At 40.2% G+C, this 17,332-nt stretch overlaps 1 pseudogene; it reads left to right on the forward strand.

The window, feature by feature from the left end:
* LOC129121179 (chloride channel protein A-like) overlaps window positions 1-17,332 on the forward strand; it is an 84,167-nt pseudogene that overhangs the window by 35,331 nt on the left and 31,504 nt on the right.

Raw genomic sequence — 17,332 nt, forward strand, 5'->3', positions numbered from 1 at the left:
TTTTCACCCTTCCAGGTCAGGACATTCAAGGCCTGTGAGTGTTAGTGTGTGTGGAAATTTCACCCATGACTAAACCCAGACTTGGCTGCCCAGCTGGTTTTGCCCAAAAGTATCTCATTGAAATCTTTGCAGATGTCAGAATTCACACAGAGTGATTAAGCCTGGATTTTCCCTCCTAGTGGGCTGTTGCACAGTATTGGATAAAATGGCTGTTCATTGGCACTCACACCAAGGGTCCTTGTTAGTGTTAGGTTGTGTAAATTCTGTAGGAAGCATTTATTTTTCTTATATTCTAGATTGAAAGTTGGTGTGTGTGCAAGAAACCCTCTCTATTGTGAAATAATAATTAGATTGATTATGGAAAAAGTCCTCCTTCAGTGTTCTCTTGGTGCTTTAGCACTTACTTATCCATTAAGTAATTAAGTAAAAATGACCTCTACTATTTCTGCTTCTGTTATTGCTGTTATGCATATCTTGGAAGTTACTGGGTGAATTGCTGGCCAACGAAGTCTGTAAGACTTGAAGAGGGGAAAGTTGATGCCTGCACGCTAGATGCAAGTTTTCTGAGAGCCCAAATTATGACTAAATGTAATGTCTTTTCCAAAGTAGGCCTGGATTTTCTTGTAATGCCTCAGTACAATTTAAGTATCATTTGTACACCATTACTTTACAGTCTTTCTGCAGGTATAATTCTTTAGGGGCAAAAGCAGTTGATTGACATTTTACATTTTCCTCAGGGGATGAGGCTGTGCTCTATCACAGAGAAATGAGAGGTGATTATATGCCAGAACACTTGCTGCTCTTAGGAGTGCCAGGAACTGCTGTCCATTCAGCTCTGGTACAGAGGAAATTCCTACATTTTCTTTCCATCAGTTTCTCCCTACCTTCCCCACTACCTGTACTTGTTCTCTGTTCTCTAAGTGCCTCTGCACATGCACATACAGCGTATGCAAAGCAGTATCTGGAAACTCTTAAGAACTGTAGGGAACCGAGTTGAAAAGGCCCTGGAAAAATGAGGAGGATTTCATTGCAGTGCGTTCTGAATTCCCCTAGGTGTCATGTTCTAACCCTTCTGAGCCTCTCTCTGCACAGGCAGATTCTGTTTCAATTTATGTTCATCCAAGATAAATAGCTGCATTGCTTGAGGAAATATTAATTTTTGAGGAGAAAAAAGGTCTTGGACATGACAATGCAAACACATAATTAAAAGGTTGTGCCCTCAAACCATAAAATGCACATATTTTTCCTATATTGTCTGATGGGTTCAAAAAGAATTGGAAATGTTTGTTTTGGCTTTTCACAGCCTTCCATTTGGAAACAGTTATGAATGTGGGACTTGTAGTGAACAGGTTTGTAAGATGCCTTTTTCCTTTTTTTTCCCTCATGGCAGACCCCACAGGCATCTGCCCACCTCTTCTTTCTTGGCTGCCTGTTTCTACCCCCCATGCTGACACTTGACCCTCATCCTCAGCTTTTTGTGGTAAAGGGTAGATGTGGTGACATTTTTTTTGGCAAGTACAAGGAACAGCCTTATGACTTGTCTTCCCACAGCCTTCTGTTTCCCATGTCTTTTTAAGTGTCATGTGTCCTGGGCTTGCAGGCCTCAGGGTGCTCTAGACGTGGAAGAGGAATAGCATCTTTCTACAGTGTGTTTGCTCTCTGGCTAATCCTGTGTTTTTACCATTCCTTTTATTTTTCCTTCTCAATAAAAATGTCTCACAATTGTTAAAGAGGAAAGGTGGCTCTGGGCTAGCCTAGTATCTGTGTCCAGTGCTGTTGATGTGCCTATGTGCAAGCTGAGAGAAGTTTCATTTGGAATCCAATTTGGATCCTTTGTCCTATAAGCTGTTTTTCCTTCTATTACACATGATAGAAGGCAACCCTGACTCTCTCCCCTTTCTTGCCTGTTCTGTTCAAACAGAATTAAAGCAGCATATCACTTTATTGGCCAAATTTATTTCTCCAATAAATCTCTTCTGATGGATATGGGAAATGCAATTAATTCTGAAAAGGTTAAGGCTCTAAACCCTTCTCTGAGTGTGAAACACTGGAATGTCAGGCTTTTGACAGATGCAGACTAAAGGAGAAAAGAGACTGTTTCTTAGGATTTGGAAGTGGAAGTGCAATGTTGTTATATAAATCAAAGGGAAATCTTCTCAGGGGATTAACTCTCCCAAGAGAGGCTCTGTCCCAGAGTCTCTTCTGGGAATGGTGGGTGTGGCTGCTGTGAATGAATGGGATGTGCTAAATGGGCATGATGTTGGTACTGAAATATGAAATATACTGACCATCTGATGGGGCTCCAGATCATTATGACAAGTTGCTTGTTAATGTCTGTCTGAGTCTGCAATATGGCAGAAATAAAAATCTTTATGTTAAATAATCTGGTTCTTAAGACAGTAATGAAGGCTCAGAAATGAGGTTTCTTCATGCTTTCTGTTGTTTGACACCTACATTAAAACATGTTATATATAATAAACTACATTGCTGTAAGTGACTACTGTCCTAGAGTTAGGAAATTTGATGTGTCTTTGCTATGCACTTTCCATTAGTAATGAAAATGAACTTTTCTTTTTTGTAATTTGAATACCTCACTTGTAATGTGTACTTCTGACATGTTCCACAGTATTGCCACAGGTCATCTGGACTAAGTGTCATGAAATAGCTCTGACAGCACGTAGTAACAACTAAATCCTCACCTCTCCCCTCTCTGTGTATTCCTTCAGTACTTCTAATTTAGGCAAAATGTACTTAGCTGAAATTATAGGCAGGATGGATTGTTGGAAATTCTGGAGTTGCCTTTCTCAGTTCCTCTGAGAGAGACTCTCAAGAAGCTTTTGTCCTCCTTTCACAATAAATTTAAGTGGGACATTGTTTTATGGGTGTGACGTGAGGATACAGCACAGCCAGCCACCCAGTCCAGGTAACTAGAGAGAAGTTATAACAAAATCAGAATGGTGATATAAGATGTTAAAAAAATAAGCTCAAAACTTCTAAAAGGCATGTTAAATCTGCCTGGTACCAGTGCAGGTTTTTAATCAGACAGCTGCTCGGTGGTTGTAAGATGCAGGATGCTTCATTTGAAACCCTTTGCAGTGATGATGATGCAAGTAGGAGGGATGTTTTAGAAAATGCTAGCACAAATATAAATTCTGAGTCTTTCCTTCTTGAGATGAGTAAGGTAATAGTGTATAGCTGATGTTTGAAGGCCAAACAGGGAAAATAATCTCTGGCTGCTAAACAGACCATCAGGAGGCCAAGAATCCTCATTGACTTAAATAAAGTTTCTCTTGAGGGAGTCCAGATCTAATGGACGAGAGCTCTATTCTACAGACAAAGATGGATAAACTGTACATTTACCGGGCAAGAAAATAGTAATATGTATCAGGCTTGGATTAAATGTGAATATTAATTGGGTGTAAATTCTCTGGTTTCTTCTTGACAAATGGGATGCTAGAAAAAGTCTGTATAGCTGTGCCTTTGAGCCTCATTGTGGGTCCCTTCCAACTCAGGATATTCTGTGATTCCTCATTACAGTGACACAGCAGTGCCTTGTAGCCTTGAGCAGCCCCTGCCTCCATTTGGGTGAGGGCTGTTTCTGCCACCTTGACCTCTGGTTTTTCCCTCTTCCCGTCTGCTCCTTAAGCTGGAAAGGGTGAAAGCAGCTCACAGTGGGAAATGGTTTATAAACCTCCCTGGTTTATGAGTGCCTGCTGGTACTTGGTGTGCTGTGGAGGCCACGAGGAGAGCCTGCAAAGGGAGCTTGGGGTTACTCCAGGAGGTGCTCTGGCAGAGCTGGCCAGGCTTGGAGGTGCAAAAGGTTTTCAGTGAAAACTATGTCTTATGTGAGACTTGCTCGTGCACTTGCTGCCTTAGAACTTGCTATGGTAAGAGAAAGGCCAAGGTCAGGTTGGATGGGGGTTTGAGTAACCTGGTCTAGTTGAAGGTGTCCCTGCGCATGGCAAGGGATTTGGAACTGGATGATCTTTAAGATCCCTCCCAACCCAAATCATTCTATGATTCTATGAAGGAAACAATAAAAATACTCTTCAAGCAGCTGACTTTAGAGTCAACTAGAGTGCAGGTGCCTTTCTGTGAGATTCAGAAAATGGAGACCAGTCAATCTTGATCCAGGACAGGTTTCCAGGGCAGGTCTTACGGCATGAGGAATTACAGGAAGCAGGATATTTTGCAAGATGTCATATTAAATTTTGTTTTAATCAGTCCTTTTGGTACTAAAAGGAACAAGTCTTGTTTTCAGCACACAAAACATGGTGTTACATCTGGCTAGTTGAAGAGGAGGGACTTCCCTTCCAAACTCATAGTGCCATCCAAAGTGCGATCCTTTCCTTGATAATGGTTATAGTTTGCTGAAGTGTGAAGAGAAAAATTCTCTGAGAGCTGAATATGCTTTTGGCATACCAGGAAGCAGCAGAACAGGCTGATTTGAACTAAGATTAATGTGATCTTATGGTCAAATATAGTAAAATAACTCTGTGGTTGGAGTGATGGATGCAGACTCTGAAGCAAGAGCTTGTTTTTTCCCCACCACCTGGTTTAGAATGATTTCAAAAAGTTTGCTTCTCCTCTCTTTTTGACCTGAAATGAGAACTTCAGATTTTTTTTTACAAAAACCTTGGAAATTTCATCAGAAAGCTGAACATCTGAAAAACTCAAACTACAAGAAAAATTAAAAAAATTTTACTTCTCTTGCTATAAACTTTGTTGTTCCACATTAACATTTTTCTTTAAGGAATGAAATATTTGCCTTGAAACACCAAAGAAACTTTCTTGGTCTATTCAAGAAGGAGGCCCAATACATGGTGCATCGTGGGAGATGTAGTTTAATCTGAGAGGCCAAACCAAATCCAATTTTAAAACTCTCAAGAGATGACAATATAGCATTCCAAATGAAAGCTTCTTGGGTTCTAACCTGAAAAATAGGGATGATAAACAATTTGTCAGGTCACCGGAACACTTGATAAAAGATGTATGTTCGTAGGGAAAATGAAATGAACTCTTTTTTTCTTTCTGGATGGTAGCCTTGTGAACCCAGCCCAAGAAGGTCAGAACAAGTCCCCTCTGAATCCTTCATTCATCATCTGTATAGAAGAACTGCACCACTGGGACAGTTGGTTAGCCTGCAGGTAATTCCCAGACTAGAAGAGAGTCCAGCTTTATCTCTAATATAGCTGTGTCAGCTTTGGTACCAGGTTTTATCAGTAAAATAAACAGACATGACTGAATTGTACATGGACTCAATTGGCACTGAAAGTTCTGTTGTGCATCTGAAATATTGAAATTGAGATTGCATCTCTCTTTTAAATACACACATTGGAAATGAAGTTGTAATTTGAGAAGATAACATTTTTAGATAGTCATTTTTCTGGCTCTAGCTATCAGTAGCTTTAAAAGTATTTTATAAATAAAAGGTTGAAGTGTATTATAACATGCAATGGTACATTTGGGACATGTAACACAAACCTTAATGAAAGTTCACAAGAATTTAACATGCAGAAGTTATTTTTAATTCATGTTATCTTATCTGTTTTCAGTTCTTTTGAATTACAAAATGCAATTGGGATGTCTTAAGTACTAATTCTTTGCCAAATTTAATTTGTTTCCATATTAAAGGTATTTCCCAGTTACATTGACATGAAAAGCATCTCAAAACATTAAATTTTGCTATATTTTTAACTTTAAAACCTTCATAATGCTGCCAAGAGTGTTTTTAAGAAATTTTGAGAAAATTATTTTTCTCTGGGACAAAAGCTACCATAATAAACTTTTTTTTTTTTTCCTGGCCTGAGGAGTTCATAATAATTTTGAATGAAACTCCCCATGTAAGTGGGTGCTCTGATGAATGGGGGCTTGGGGCCAGAGATCCCCATTTGATTACTGGGCCCTGCTGAAACAGGAGCAGGTGGTTACAGAACACAGCAGCAGCTGGGCTGGACATGGTGTGTTGGTGGGATGGAGGCTCCTACTGTCGGTCCTGAGAGAGGTAAATCCCTAAGGAAGGACCCTGGTCCTCACTTGGGCAGAGCAGCATGTTTTGCTGCTACAGTTTCTACATGTCCTCTGTGTTTTTGGAAGAGGAATAAGGCTGGATTCAGGACACACATGGCAGTGAACGTGGGTGAAAGGTGTACTGCTACCAGGAGCAAGAGTGAATGGAGATGGGCATCAAGGGGAAGCTGTGAAGGTATGTGGAAAAGTAGAAGCATTGAGGAAAAGAGGAGCATAAATGGTATCCAGTGGAACCTGTCCTGTTTTAAAGATGTCCTAATGACAGCTCTTCTCTCATTGTGAAATACCAAAGAGTGATGATGGAAAAACTCTTGAGTGTCTGATGGATGTGGCAGAGCAAAGCTTGCAGAGCCAAGCCTGAGCTCTTTTCTTATGTCTCTAAAACAAAACCCCACTAACACCCAAACTGGCAGTGGCCAACCAGGTTGTTATCCACTGGTGAGTTGTGCATCAGCAGGTGATTTCTGCAGTCCCTGGTGCAACGTGTGCCCAGCAGTGCCTGATTTGAGAAAGGACAAAGTTGCACAGACTGTGGAGATAATTTGAGTTGTGTTGTCTGGTGCTTCAAATCATGTAGCAAATGGTTGACATCAGGTCGCTCTAGTTATACTGCTCCCATTTCACCCTGTTCCTCAGTCTGACCCTTGTTTAAAGAAAAGATAATTTATTTGGAAGGCTTGAGTCATGTTTTTCCCTTTCTCCCACTTGTTTAGCAGAGTGTATGCAATACTCAGGAGGCAAGAGACGAAGACAAGGGAGAACTGGCTGTAACAAATGACTGCATCCTCACAGCACACTTTGGCAGCACAGACCTTGGGAGATTTCTGATTGTGCCTTCCTGTGACTTGCTCAAGATGGAAGGGCGTGAAAGGGACATTATGTTCCTGGAGCAGACATGGAGAGAAAATGATAGGGAGCACATTCTCTGTCAGGGGAGGCATTGCTGTGTGAGAATGCAGTAGAGGCTCATGACAGGTCATGTTGTGCTACATAGGGGCAGATGAGAGAGGATTTTGACCCTTGTTTTAGAATGAGTACACATGTGTATGCCCTGGATCAGGGGGCATTTTTTTGCAGTGCTGGCTAACAGGGCATGTGCTACAGAGTCCTCACCGAAAGGGCAGGAAGGCATATGTGCCCACCCAATAGGCAAGTTCAACTTGTCTCCTCCTTAGTTGCTTAAAAATAGTTCAAAAATAGATGCCTTAAATGCTGTTACTCCAGCAGGATTACTCAATAGTGAATTTAGCTCTGGATTCTCTCCATGGCCACAGTCTTAATTTTAACTCCTCATGAAAGAATGCCACAAGGCTGCTTTTCCATCTGATTTTGGTGGGGAAAGGAAAATCTTTTGCAGAAGCTGGGAAAAATGAGTAGTATTCAAGATTTTTCACATCGTGTTTCCTTAAAGAAGGCAGAGGAAGTGCATAATTATTTGGAAAATAATTTGGCAGGTTCTTCCCAGTGCTAGGCTGTTTAATGCATCAGCCCGTCACACTTAAACAGTTTAGGGATCACTTACCATTTTTTGATTACACCTGAGATGGTTCACAGAAGTTGTTTTGACAAGGGCTAGCTTTCTGTTACTGAGCTACCTGACATTTTTTCTAATGAAGAGATTAAACCCTAGTAAAACAATTTTTCAAAATCTTCAAGCCTGCAGATATTCCTAACAGGGTAAGCATTTGCTCTCCTTCCACTGCCTGTTGTGAGGAGCCCAGTGTGTTCAAATGGTATGTTTTGCACTTTTTCAGATTTCAGCCTTTTTACAAAGAAGAGATGCAGAATAGTGTGGTACAGACTCTAGCCTTGTTCAAAATAATCCCAAAATAATTGGTGTAACCATGTGTAATCAGCAAACACCTAGTGTTCAATACACTAGGTCCTACTATTTTCTGTTGAATTTACTCCAACTAGGGGAAGAGCACTGTGTGTTTTTTGGCAGTAGCTTTTCTGGAAAATGAAATAAGTGAAACTATTCTCACAGAGAAGGGGATGGGGAATGGTTTCAGGACCTCAGATTTTGTAATGCAGTTCTTTAAGAAACTGGCAGTGAATGAATATCTAGGCTCGTTTTAGAACACAGCAGGATTTTGTAAGTTTTCTATTATTTAAGGTCTAATCTCCCACTGAAGTTAAAGTTGAAATGAGTTTCTCAGCCTGGGGTGTACAGAGTTTATCAAAAAAGCCTTGGTAAAAACCTTGTGTAGCTGCAGTTGTCTGTAGTCAAGTGTCTCTTTCTTCTCCAGCCTTTTCTAGACCTCAGGAGCTGGGGACACTAAGAATTCTGGCATTCTGAAGATGTTTGTTTTAGCTTCACTTAAATTCAGCAGAGATTCACTGCAGTTGTCTACTTTATTTAAAAAAATGCTCATGAGTCATAATTAAAAGCATTCTGCAATACTGTGAGTTTAAAAAGTACCAGGTTGCTTAGCTGGGTTATTATACAGTACACAGCTTGTTTTGAAAAGATTTAATATGTGAGCCTGCTGAATGTTTGGGCATATCCAGCAACACACATACACAATGCTGCTCTTTTTATTAATAGAAAGTTCACTTGACACAACACACACCAGTGTTACCTTTCTGACACAGATTTAGGCGGCTTTGAAACCTCCTTTTAGGGTTTCATGTCTGCTGTGTACATAGGGTGAAGAGCCAGCTTACAGAAAAAAGCACTGATAGATGTCTTTCCAGGGGATCTTGGCAAGAGTCACTGCTATCACCAATACTGTTTCTGGTATCACTTGCATCCATTGCCACAACCTGTCAAAACAGGTGTATTTATAGGCCTTGAGGGACTGAAAAAAGAAATCAAACATTTGCATAGCATTTTCCATCAAGTTCCCAAGGACTGAGACTCAAAGGATTTTGATATGTTTCCAGGGATTACTTAGCTGTGCTAGTTATTTCTATCTTCTCTTTTGCAGTCAATGTCTCACTTCCAGGTCTGAGGAAAAAAGTATTCTCTCTTCTACCAACGAAATCATCAACAAAATGCTGGTTGGCTTCAGAAAAACTCACAAAAATATTTAAATTCACATCAGAGAAAACTGGCATGAGAGCTTACTTAACACTACAAATTAAGTTAAATTAAGATGTAGTGCACCAGTGTGATTAATTAGAACTACTTTGCTTAAAAAGTATGTGCCTTGCACTGAGATATTTTTTCGTGCTCTGTCTTGGCAGCAGTTAAACTCTAGGGTACGAGAGGCTGCCTACTCCTTGTAATGGCTTGGAATAGTTAATGGTGTTGAGTTCTGGAAGAGGAAGAATCCCACTAATTGTGCAATCCTCCTGGCACTGGGGTTTGGCAGGACGTCCTCGCAGTGAACCTACGCTGGGTGTGCCGCCCTTTGTAGAGTGTGATGCACAGCTTGGTGTGCCTCAGGCTGCAAGAAATAATCGTTTTCAGCAGGGTGAAGGAACTTGAGTGCATAACTTTTCAGGGCTAGCATGACAATCATGACTTTTCAGGAGATTTATGTTTACTGTAATGCAGCATCCCACTTTTCCAAAAATTTTTAGCGGTGATGGTGGTGAGTGATAAGGAGACAGTAAAGCAAATTGAGTTAATGAATGTAGTCCTAAGACTATAAAGGATTTCTTTAAAGGTGAAGTGCACAGGAAAGGAATATTTTTCACTTTGTTTTAAAGAGAGAGATTAATTCAAGTTCAGGAAGGGAGTATTCAGTTGTATCGATATGTGAAGAAGGTGCCTCTTTTGGCATAATCCCAGATGGAAATAGTGGATCATGATAACAGCATTTTAATTCATGGTTTGTCAGGACATTATTAAGTGGCAATTAAGTGACTCAAGAGTTCCAACACACAGGTTGCTGAGGGCCAGCAGATGATAAGACCAAGATTAAAGAAACTGAAATGCAGATCTACATTTTCTATGAAATGGTTGTGAAAATACAAGCAACTTAGTCCCGGTTGATGTTACTTCCATAAACTCCTATTCTCAAGAAAGCTTCATGTGCAGCTCTTTTACTTCTGTGACTAGGGAATTGTAGTCTCCTTCCATTCTTTACATCAAATTATTAGCTTGCAGCCTTGCTCGTATTTGCTCCAAGAGAAGAATGATCAAAAGTTTTCTGCTGGCTACAAGCCCTCCACCCTTTGGAAATTTTCTCTTGACCGTGAAAAATTTTTTCTTGGTGTCTTTTATGAATAGGAGCAAAAATTTCCAAGGAGGGAAGTTCTGGTTGTACACGTGAGAACTGAAAGGTGCTTTCCAGGGGAGTCTGTACTCTTCCATGAAATCTGGGAGAAGACTGGGAAACTGTGCCCAGAGGTAATGTATTGTGCCAGCTGCAGCCTCAACTCCAAAACTATTTGGTTTGGCTGGTAGTACCGAGACTTCAAGTCCCTTCCCATCCACCTCCTTTTTAAACTTGCTCCCATATGTACTGTCTTGTACCTTTGTCCTGCAGCTACTTGTTTGTTTTTTTTTTTTTTTCCCTAAATGTTTTCTTAATTCCAAGCCTTTTGGTTTAATGTAACCTTGTGAAAAAGGATGAAATAATTTCTTCTGGGTTGTTTGCTTCTTCCAAGGATGATGATTTTTATATTATCTGAAGGAAGGAGATTTTGCCTTTTCTTTGTTCAGTTGGCCAGATAGCTCTTCTATTTGAACAAATCTTGAAAAATTAATTAAAATACAAAATAAATATATATATTTTTCTCTTTTTGATGGGCCCTCACTTCTGCACTTGTCCTTGTAAGCTGCAAGTAGCAAGAAAGATCTCCAGTTAAGTGGGTTTTCAGTAGATGAAAATTGATTTGCACTATGTAGCTAGCTGATGATTTTTTCCTTTTATATTATTGGAAATATCAAGGGTTCAGGGAATATTCACTGTGTCAGCAGCCTTGCATCTAATGAGGTTGTTTGGACTCTGCTCTCTGAGCCAGAGTAAAATCTTTGAAACATGTTAGTCACGATTTAACTGCAACTGGGGGAGGTTTTTAACAGTGAGCTTTAAGTAAACTGCATCTTTTTGAATTTCCTGGGCAGCTGCTTTTCTCTCTTTGATGTACTGTGCCTGGTGATGCTGTTAATGAAATGCATAATTATGTGTTACATAATAAAACAGAGCTAACATGAAGGTGCCTAATAGATTATAATGATGTGGAGCCCTGAGAAACTAAAGACTATTGGGGTTTGTTGAAAAGTTCCTCTGGTGACAAAGATGATGTCTAAAGAAGTTTGAATAACTGTGCTGATAAATTAATTGTGGTCTCTTTGTGTGTAAATGACATTTTTCAGGATTTTGTATATAGAGAGATTATTGAAAAAAAAAGACAAGTACAATTTACTAGGCTGCTGATGTATGAAGTGTCAGCGCCGAGTGCTTCCAGTGCCTATTAGAGCTGCTGGCTTTGGACAGACGGGTGCCCTAGGCAAAGACATTTTTTGGCACAGCCTGTCTCACCCATAGGATCAAAAGGAACAAAAAAAAAAATCTGGCAATATGCACAGAGAGTAAATTGCATCCTAAAGAGCAGCCCCTAGAATGCAGTCTCGGAATGAATATTGATAAATGAAACATTCCGCTTTATGGCTGAAGAGTTGTAGGTGTTTTGTGACTGCTTCCAACTTTGATCCCTTCTTTCTCTGCTTTTGTCACCTACATTTTCTCTCTCCCTCTGTAATAATCTGTATAACTTGTTCCTTTCAGAGAATCTTTAGGAATTGGTTTCTACACATATGTATTTTTAAAGGAGAGGGTGTATAAGCTTCCAGCCCTGGACCACATGGGCTCCTGATGGTGCTGGGCTGTGGCTGGGCTTGCTTGGATGCTGCTCTGGGATCACAAGAGCGTGTTTGCTGGGAGAATTAGCATGCAGGGAGCTCCAGTATGGATTTACTGCCTGCTAGTCACTTGGCACTAATTCCCTTGGGTGGGTGATTCTAGTACCTACTAAGAGTGCTTTTGTGCAGGTTAGCTTCAAGAGTGCTTTTGTGTGAGTTAGGCAGGCTCCTTTTTGAAGGTGAAATAAGCTGTTTTTCACTTCTCAAGCACCAAGGGTACCCAAATGGGCAGTCAGTGCTGAGCAGCTAATATGCAGTAAATTCACACCCAAGCTCACTGAGCATGAACTTCCTCATGCAGCCGAATCCCGAGGCTCTGCACTTTGTCTCTCTCAGCAGGGAGCAGATGGCCCTTCTCTAAACAGGGAATACCAATAAAGCCTTATGAAGAGCACAGATACTGTGTGCATGAAGATTCGTGCCTGTCCATGTGCTTATATGAAATGACTTGAATCTATCACAGTTCTTGGGTTAACTTCTGCACCCGTGATTTTTGTTAAGATACTTTAAGGTGAACTTTGCTGCTGAATTGCCATCATCCTTGTCATTAGTAGACACTTTTAGTAGCAGGTTTTGATTTCTTCCTTATTCATCAGCAACAAGACACCATACTTTTTGTTATATGAATGACTACATCTTTTGTGTGTGAATCTTTATTTGTTGCAATTCTCTTTCCCAGAATTTATTTGAACTCCAATTAATGGCTTTCTCTAGGTTGCTAAGTACTAGGATGTGAAATCAAATAAATTTTTAGATAAAACTTTGCTTCAGGCTGGGATTCATAAATAAGTTGATCTATAATTACTGTACAACTTCACTTTATCTTAAGATCACATAATGGGTTAAATTTTCTTGCTAAGTTTTCTTGAAATGTTATAAATTATTTTATCTGTTTTTTATGCTTATGCTTCAAATATATCATTGATTTCTAAGTCATCTGCATGTTTTCTTTATGTTTTTCCTCCAGTATTGCCTATACCCAAGAAAATTTTGCATCACAGAAATTGCCTCTCCAACTTCCATCTATAGCAAGAGCTCTGAACAACTCCACCAGCACTATTGTCGCCAAAGTTTAAATTTACTTATGTACAAAAGATATTGCTCAAAATGCTTTTAACATGTCTTTTTAGAAATGACCTCAGCCATCCTAGCTTGCCAAAGATAAACAGCATTTCTGCTCGACAGGCGTTAACCCTTGGAGGAAGTGAAGTCCAATGCTGAATGCAGAGGCACTTGCTCTGAGCATTCAGGCTGCTGTTGTAGAGAGGAGCCATCCTCCCTCCAGATCCCAGCACTCAGGAAGGCTCCAGGGCTGGGGAAAATCAGCACAAGCCCCAGGGTTTCTCAATCGCAGATGTAAAATGCTGCTGAATGTTTCTGACAGTAAAGGAGGAGGGTCTGGCCCAGGTCAGCTTGACTGTTCCTCCTAGAGGATAGAAGGGTAGGAGGAAGGCATAAAGTGGGATGAAAAACAAGAAGGGATGGCTGGTGAGCCAGGCTCTGGTTCTTGATGTTCTGAATATATTCTGTATAGGTTAAAACAATCACTTGAAAGTATTTTTTAGAGTTTAAGTTTCAAGAAGTTTTATATTTAGAGTTTCAGAGTGCTTTTATAGCTTTTTATAGTCATTTTTACTGTTGGTTTTATTCCAGAAGAGTTTCCTGTAGTATGATACTTAAAAAAACCTTAAAAGGAATCCACAATAAGGATACTCCATTTGTGTGAATGAGTTGCAGCAGATATGATGAAGCCATTCTTAAAATCCCACAGTTGCTGTTTTCCTTTCAACTGACATGTTCCTGTTTTTAAATAAAACAGTTGAATGCTAGGTTTAAAGAGAAATTCAAAGAATGCTGTGGTGTTATTGGAAATCTCTGGCTATGTCCAAGCAGAAAGGACAGTTGCATGACTCTGTTGTACACGGCTGACCATGCTATAGGAGTTCTTTGTTGGGATATGCTGTTAATCATCCTGAATGTTATCTTTTCAAACTGAGAACAGAGACAGAAGGAGGCTGAAAATTTAAGTCTGGATAAATTTCCTACAGCTTATCATTCAGAAATGTGTTTATTGGCATTCTTTGAATGTAGATATTTGAAGTGCTTAACAATCTCTAACTGATGAGGTCTATTAAATGGCCATGTGCTGTACTTCACTTTGTCTGAATTGGAGAAAAGTTCCTGGGCAAAAGCCTCCTAGTCTTACGAGGAAAGGTAGCATATTTAGTCCCAGGGGAATTGCTAATGAATATACCTCTTTAATGGAATGCAATGATAGGGGAAATAGTGGGATGTGAAAGGAGATGACATTTTTTACTAAAAAACCTTAGTAAGGTATTATAAGGACAATATTTCTGTGCAGTGGTTTTCACTATGAAAAATATTTGACTTAATTTTGAGTGTAAGACCCACTTCATTGTGGGTCTAAATAACATTAATTACATCCACATGACTCTCTATTTTGTGTAGGAGGATTCACTCTGAATCCTTTATTCAAAGGCAGTTGTACTGGTGTGCTTTAAGTCGCTTCCCCCACAGCTGTTAGACATTTGCAGTAGCAGGTCAGGTGAACCTGGACTACCTTTGTGCTTGGTTATAGTGGTTGTATGCAGCCATGGAGGCAAAAACAACCAGTTCAAGGGAAACAAAGTATAAAAACATATTATATACCTCACCACTCTTCTGAACATACAGTCACTACACAGGGAAAAAGGACAAGTACACTTAGAAGAGGTGTTTGGGGTGAGATACCATAATTTGTACAAATGATTTTCTACAAGCAGAGCTTCATGCCAACTCACAGGTTTGTGATTGTGGGGACAGGGATGCCTGCACCGTGCCTTGTACTGCCCACCATTGCTCTGTGTGGTAATTGATGTTCCTGCTGCTTGATCTCCTGAGCTGGACTTCTGTTGGAAGCTGCTTCATCCCCTTCCTGGCATCCTTCAAGACAACGTTTGTACAAGGAGCTTGTTCTGTCAGGAAGCAGGAGTAAGGGAAAACAAGTTTATATCTCCTGAGCTCAGCAAGAAAGAAAAAAATATTTGAATTTGTTTGCTTTTTAAAATATTTGTCACAATGCCAAGCTATTTTAAGCAATCTGGCTACTTCATCTCTACTTACTATCCTCTTCTACATCCGAATTATCATAAGCCACCTGAAATATGGGAATCAGATGTGAATTTTAATGTAAGAGTCATGCTTCAAGCTGACAGGGGTGGGAGGGGGAGCTGTCACTGCATCAGCCAAGATTCTCTGGTGGAAGTGTTGATTGATAACCTATACCTGGGAAAGGAGGGGAGCACCCTTCCCCTTTCAGTGGACTGAGTTGCTTTCCATTCCCTTGTGAAAGAAGTAGGTAGCCCTTTGTAACCATTGCCTTCATCTCCAGATATATGAAAAAATGCAAAGTCCTTTGCTCCATTTTTTCCTTAGGTAGAGCTCATAAATGATCCAGTCCTCTCCACTGGTAGTGCTGGCTGTCATGCTGGCCAAGATGGTTGGTGTTCAACATGTCCCTGTAGGGTTCCCTCATGAAGCTGAAATGCATTCCCTACTTGGATGTGGAACCTTTTGTTCATTACAGGAGAAAATGGTGAGGTCTCTCATGCTGCTGATCTGTCATTTTTCTGTGTCGTGTTTTCCACAGAGGCTGTGTGACTTCTCTGAGACCTGGAGCTTAGAGAGAAAAAGGGGAAAGGGGAGACTCTGATCCTGAACAAGGTCCCCATGGTGTGATGTGCTGTACAAAGAGAATGAAAGACTCCTTTTCTCTTCAGGCTTGTGGTAGGTTTTGAATTACGACTGCCCCTGGAGTCCTGAGAGCAGTAAGTGCTCCATAGTGCCCAGCTGGATGCTGTTTATTAAGGGTCCAACTGAGAATCCAGTGGAGGTTTTCACAGACCATTGTCACTGTTTTTTGTGAGCAAAAGCTGTAGAACAGAGGAGCAACAGCAGAGTATGGTGGAGTGTGGTTTGACTTCTGGATGACTGGTCTGAGCTTCCTGTATGTTGGGTACCATAAGATGTACACTTTCAGGTGGTGATTCCTGCCATCTAAGGACAGCAATTAAAGGGAGGTAAGAAGAATTGTTTTTTGAAAGTGCTTGCATTAACTAAAGACTAAATGTACAGCTTGGAAAAAAAAGTTGCATCCTTTATTTTTTTTTTTTAATCTACATAAATCCATTAAGTCTTGTGTGTCTTTCAGTGTATGAACCAGTATCCAAATCTTCATTTTTTCATGGCATTGATGCCAGGTAATAAGTACTGTTTCCTCTCCTAAGTGTTGGTGCTGGGTCTGTATTTATCCTAGCTAGTGACAACTCTGTACTACTGCCTTCTATAATATAATTAGGAGAAATGCTTATTCTTTGAGAGGTTCTCTAGGAATTAATTAGGTATATATCCACAGCCAAAGCTATTTGCAGGACACTTCACTTTTCTCCCAGTACTGAGGTCTACTGGGCAATCTTCTAGCTTCAAATGACCCTCTAGAAAAATAAAATGTTGGCGATTCACTCTGTTCACATTTCTTCCAAATGTAGCCATGTCTGAAAGGTTTTAACAAGCACACTGAATGCTGGGTATAATCTAACTGTGTTTATCATGAGAGGAAAAATTGCCAGCAATGCAGTAGGAGGAAATAAAAACAATCTGTGACATTATGGATGACTTCTATATGTACCACGGCAGATAAAACAGAGGGGAAGAAGCCATAAAGTTTCCCATGGTATTCCAATTAGATGACAAGCCCATGGAAAGAATTATAACTGCTTTCCTGGTTCAGAGTGAGGTCCTATTCACTTGAAGGACATATATATATACATTTATATATATATAAAATTTCATTTTACTCCCACTCCTTCTTTTTTTTCTTCTCCAAGCACATTAAAGAAGGTTTCTGGACAACCTGATCACAGACTATACCAATACTCTAAAGCAAAATACATAGCATCACAACTTGGTAAGGATTTTATAGCTAGACACTTTGCAGACTGCCAAGTTTTAGCCTAAATCCTCTTAGACATAGTCTGAGTAGGCTGATATATATCTCAAATAGCAGATGTAGTTGCTAAGCTGCTCTCCATCATATTCAAAAAGTCATGACAGCCAGGTGAAGTCTTCAGTGACTAGAAAAAGGGAAACTTCATACCCATTTTTAAGAAGGATAAGAAGGCAAACCCTAGCAACTATCATAGACAGTGGGATTGTAACCTCAGCAAGTTAGTGGATGATGAAAAACTGAGTAGTGCTGTTAGTCTCCTTGAGGGACAAGATGTCATCCACAGGGGCTTTGGCAGGCCTGAGGAGTGGGCCACTGTGGACCTCATGAAGTTCAATGACATCCTGCACCTGTGCTGGGGCAATCTCTGGCACCAGTACTGACAAGGTAATGAACAGACTGAGAGCAGCCCTGCAGACTTGAGGATATTGGTTGACAAAAAATCAGATATGAGCTGGTAGAAAGCCAATTGTATCCTG

Source organism: Agelaius phoeniceus, chromosome 1 (genome assembly GCF_051311805.1).
Source record: "Agelaius phoeniceus isolate bAgePho1 chromosome 1, bAgePho1.hap1, whole genome shotgun sequence".
NCBI lineage: Eukaryota > Metazoa > Chordata > Aves > Passeriformes > Icteridae > Agelaius > Agelaius phoeniceus.